This window comes from Otolemur garnettii, unplaced genomic scaffold, assembly GCF_000181295.1.
Source record: "Otolemur garnettii isolate 467f Iridium unplaced genomic scaffold, OtoGar3 scaffold00332, whole genome shotgun sequence".
In the NCBI taxonomy this organism is placed as follows: Eukaryota; Metazoa; Chordata; class Mammalia; order Primates; family Galagidae; genus Otolemur; species Otolemur garnettii.
In genome coordinates, this window is record NW_003852727.1 from 383,151 (window position 1) to 388,594 (window position 5,444).

General features: G+C 40.7%; 1 pseudogene; it reads right to left on the bottom strand.

Moving 5' to 3' along the window:
• Nucleotides 1-2,489: 2,489 nt before the first annotated feature.
• Nucleotides 2,490-2,610, bottom strand: LOC111722728 (annotated as a pseudogene).
• Nucleotides 2,611-5,444: the final 2,834 nt, after the last annotated feature.

Consider the following 5,444-nt stretch of genomic DNA (forward strand, 5'->3'; position numbering starts at 1 on the left):
CAAACATAATTCAGCAACATATCAAACAAATTACACACCATGACAAAGTGGGTATTGTCCCAGCGTCTCAAGGCTGGTTCAATATGTGTAAATCTATAAATATAATTCATCACACAAACAAATTAAAAAACAAAGACCATATGATTTTCTCAATTGACACAGAGAAAGCTTTTGATAATATCCAGCTTCCCTTCATAATCAGAACCCTTAAGAAAATTGATATGAAAGGGACATTTCTTTTTTTTTGAGACAGTGCCTCAAGCTGTCCCCCTGGGCAGAGTGCCGTGGCATTACAGCTCACAGCAACCTCCAACTCCTGGGCTCAAGCGAGTCTCCTGCCTCCGCCTCCCAAATAGCTGGGACCACAGGCGCCCACCACAACGCCCGGCTATTTTTTGGTTGCAGCCGTCATTGTTGTTTGGCGGGTCCGGACTGGGGATTCGAACCCGCCACCTTAGGTGTACGTGGCTGGCGCCTTAGCCGGTTGAGCTATAGGCGCCGAGCCGAAAGGGACATTTCTTAACCTGATAGAGGCCATCTACATCAAACCCACAGCCAATATCGTATTGAATGGAGTTAAACTGAAATCATTTCCACTGAGATTAGGAACCAGGCAAGGGTGCCCATTGTCTCCATCGCTCTTTAACATTGTAATGGAAGTTTTAGCCATTTCAGTTAGGGAAGAAAAGGTGATCAAGGTATCCACATAGGGTCAGAAGAGATCAAACTTTTACTCTTCGCAGATGATATGATTGTATATCTGGAAAATGCAAGGGATTCTACCACAAAACTCTCAGAAGTGATCACGGAATACAGCAGCATTTCAAGTTACAAAATCAACACTCATAAATCTGTGGTCTTCATATGTAACAGCAATAGTCAAGCTGAAAAAACAGTCAAGGACTCTATTCTGTTCACAGTAGTGCCAAAGAAAATGAACTATTTGGGAATTTACCTTACAAAGGGCATGAAAGATCTCTATAAAGAGAACTATGAAACTCTAAGAAAAGAAACACCTTGAAGATGTTAACAAATGTAAAAACATAGCATGCTCATGGCTGGAAAGAATCAGCAATGTTAAAATATCTATACTACTCCAAGCAATATAAAATTTTAATGAAATCTCTATTAAAGGTCCATTGTCATACTTTAAAGATCTTGAAAAAATAATATTTCATTTTATATGCAATCAGATAAAACATTGAATAGCCAAGACATTACTCAGAAATAAAAACAAAGCAGGAAGAATTATCCTACCAGATGTCAGACTATGCTATAAAATTGATAGTGATCAAAACAGCATGGTACTGGCACAAAAACAGAGAGGCAGATGTATGGAATAGAATAGAGAAACAAGAGATGAATCCAGCTACTTACTGTTATTTGATCTTTGAACAGCCAATTAAAAACATTCAGTGGAGAAAAAATTCCCTATTTAACAAATGGTGCTGGATGAACTAGCTGGTAACCCATTGAAGACTGAAACTGGACTCACACCTCTCACGATTAGCTAAGATAAACTCTCACTGGATTAAAGATTTAAACTTAAGACATGAAATTATAAAAATACTAAAAGAAAGTGCAGGGAAAACTCTTGATGAAATCGGCCTGGGTGAATATTTTATGAGGAGGACCTCCATGCAATTGAAGCAGCATCAAAAGTACACTACTGGAACCTGATAAAACTAAAACGCTTCTGCACAGCCAAGAACACAGTAAATAAAGCAAGCAGACAGCCCTCAGAATGGGAGAACGTATTTGCAGGTTATATCTCCAACAAAAGTTTAATAACCAGAATCCACAGAGAACTCAAGCATATTAGCAAGAAAAGAACAAGTTATCCCATCTCAGGGTGGGCAACGGACTTGAAGAGAAACTTCTCTGAAGAAGACAAGCATACAGCCTACAGACATATGAAAAAATGCACATCATCCTTACTCATCAGGTAAATGCAAGTCAAAACTACTTTGATATATTATCTAACTCCAGTAAGATTAGCCCATGTCACAAAATCCCAAAACCAGAGATGTTGGAGTGGATGTGGAGAAAAGAGAACACTTCTACACTACTGGTGGGAATGCAAACTAATACATTCTTTTTGGAAAGATGTTTGGAGAACACTTATAAATCTAAAAATACACCTGCTATTCTATGCTATAATTCCTCTGCTAGGTATATATCCAGAAGACCAAAAATCACATTATAACAAAGATATTTGTACCACAATATTTATTGCAGCCGGATTTATAATTGGTAAGTCATGGAAGAAGCCCTAGTGTTCATCAACCCATGAATGGATTAATAAATTGTGGTATATGTACACCATAGAGTATTATGCAGCCCTAAAGAAAGATGGAGACTTTACCTTTTGCATGTCTACATGGATGGAGCCGGAACATATTCTTCTTAGCAAAGTATCTCAAGAATGGAATAAAAAATACCCAATGTACTCAATCCTTCTATGAAACCAATTTATACCTTTCCTTTTTTTTTGCCGGTGCCGACCATATTGCAAGTCATCATGGCAGGGTATTGGGAAAAGTTTTCAATTAGCAATAATCATGCCTCAGATAAACCTCATTGGCTATGATACTGCCATGGTGCAAAGCTAACTTACAGCTTTCTTATGAAATCTATAACCCAATTATAGCCCAAGAAGAAGGGGAAAGGGAGGGGAGGGGAGGCAGAGGATGGGTGGAGGTAGGGTAATTGGTGGGACCGCTCCTATGGTGCATGTTACAAGAGTACATGTGAAATTTACTGGGTGTAGAATATAAATGTCTTAACACAATAACTACGAAAATGCTGTGAAGCCTATGTTAACCAGTTTGATGAAAGTATTTCAAATTGTATATAAAACCAGTACATTGTATCCCATGATTACATTAATGTACACAGCTATGATTTAATAATAAAAAAAGAAGTCAAAATTCCATGCAAGTGGCACTGAACACAATCAGAACTCCACTCAGTAGCATTATGTTTATAAGCAGCCACACAAATTCATTCAAACTCTGCATGACATTGTAGAGGTAGATGGGCCTTAAGGGCTTCAACTTGTCCTAAAAGCAGGACCACGTCTTCAAGGGCATTAAGTTTTTCCTCAATTTTAAGATTGATCTTTTCCTGAATGCCCAAAGATATTGAAACATTTTTAGAAAGAGCATTTACATAATGAGCAGTCTGTATGGATTGAGTAAGAGCTACTGAAGCAGTAGCAGATGCAGCTACAGTAGTTACAAGGACAATAATTCCAGCAAATATTATGCCTAAAAAATGCTTAGGGTGTTTAAACTGCTCAACTAATAACTGCAAAACTTGATACCCAGAATCAGTATACCATGCACCATTCACATGTGTTGGAATCATATCAAAAGGGGGTTGTTGCAGTAAAACAATATCTTGGTACTGCTGGGTACTAGAAAGACAATTAGTTAAGTTACAATTAGTGCAAATAACAACATATTCATACTCTGTAGCTGCAGAGCCTTTCTTTGGAAAAATGTAAGGCTTCATGGTAATGTTTAAAGGACCTGTTAAAAAAAACATAGGGGTGTTTTACACATGCCTTTAGATACAAAGTTTGCTTATTAGCCTTTTTCTCCACAGTAGGATGTGTGAAGGTTATTGAACCAGTGGCAGCAGCAGCTCGCCAAAGGCCTGTTTGCAACTGACCTCCAAGGGTAGATAAAGTTGTCATAGTCCAGTCCCTAGTTGCCCTTCCTGATTGGAGGAGTTGCCCCACCACTGACAGCACCAAAGAAGGGGGCCTGGCTTTATTCACGACAGCCAAAAAGGGAAGGGACCAATCGTACACAGAAAAAAATGTGCCAAAAAAATTGTGGATAGCTCCAGGGTTATAAGGATAAGCTCTCCATGGGGGAAAGTCATCAAAAGAAAGTTCATGCCCTAATAATGGGCAGGTAAGTAAAGAGGCTGGGGGAGTTACCCCTGCTGTGATGGCTTACAGCTGTGGAAACCCATAAAAAGACATGTTCCACTCAGAAAAAGGAAGTATCAGATTGGAGCCTGAGGGAGTGTGCCCATTGCCATGGCCTAAAATCTTGTGTAGTTCCATGGCTAGCTGTAAACAACCTGTGTGATTCATCCAGTCATACAATGAGGAAGTCACTCAGAGAAGCCCATATAATTATAGAGGGTCCATTGAGTAACAATAAGCTCCCCGTCAGGGGGTCCAAACAAAGGGGTGTTATTGACAAAGACTGGCATATTAGGATCACCCTGGGCAACAGGGCAAAGAAGAGGGGGATTAGGGAAATAAGCCTAATAGGGTTCCCCTCCCAGCAAGCCAACCTGCAACTTTAGCAGTGCTATCATAGCCACAAAAAGGTGATCAGGCATGGACACTGTTCCCTGCCTCCGGAGTAGGTCCTCCACCTGAGAGGTCAGTCTCTTCACTTGCCTCCAAGTCGGTAGCTGGACTGACCAGGTTTTCTGAGATAGTCTGAAGGGTCCCTTTGCTGCATGGTCTCGGGGAGGGGGAGCAGGATCCTCCAACTTCATTTTCTTGAAAGAGGAAATCAGGCGACTGGGGTGGCCTCAAGGGAACCTCAACCATCTTGATCAGCCTCTACAGAAGCCAGCGGGTGCATTTGAGGTCTCTAGAAAACCACAAACATGCCCTGTCCCTAAATGAGCACTGGGTTGGGGCTGAACGACTATTCTGTGAGGGGATCCTTCCACTTAACCAAGGGGAAGGAGCCAGGAGGGGATGCCAAAAGCGTTCTGCAGCCAACTGGCCTTCCTGATGTAATGAAAGAAAATTAAAGACAAAAAGGGCATGAGAAAGATGATTCTGAGGTGTCAAGGGATATGACTCTCCCTGCTTTATTTTTTCCAATTGAAGCTTTATGCCTGCATGAGCCCATTCCACAATGTCTTGACCCTGAGGATTGTAAGAAATGCCAGAAGAATGGTGGATAGAAAACTGTGCCATAAAAGAAGCAAGGGCTTTTGATGTGTAGGCAGGGAACTCCAAGAACAGAAAAACAGTGAAAAGTTGTACTTTAACATCCTTTATAGCTTCCCCAGAATGGACAGAAGCCACAAGAAACCCAGAATAAGTATCCACACAGACATGTACCTAAGCAAGTTTACCAAAAGGAGAAAATGTGTGATATCCATTTGCCACAATTGACCAGGTAAAAGGCCTTGAGGATTCACCTAATAATGGGGTACTGGAACATGAGGTAAGCAATAAGAACATTGCTTCATAATCTGTCAGGCTGCTTCTTGAGAAATACCAAACTGCCTACACAGGGTATGTGCATTTTGATGATGAATGGCATGAGAAACTTGGGCTGTATCAATCATAGACAACATAACCAAGCACATATGACAGAGAAAGTCAGCTAGGGCATTGTCTTCAGCTAAAGACCCATTCAAAACAGTATGACCATGAAGGTGACCAACATAATAGGCAG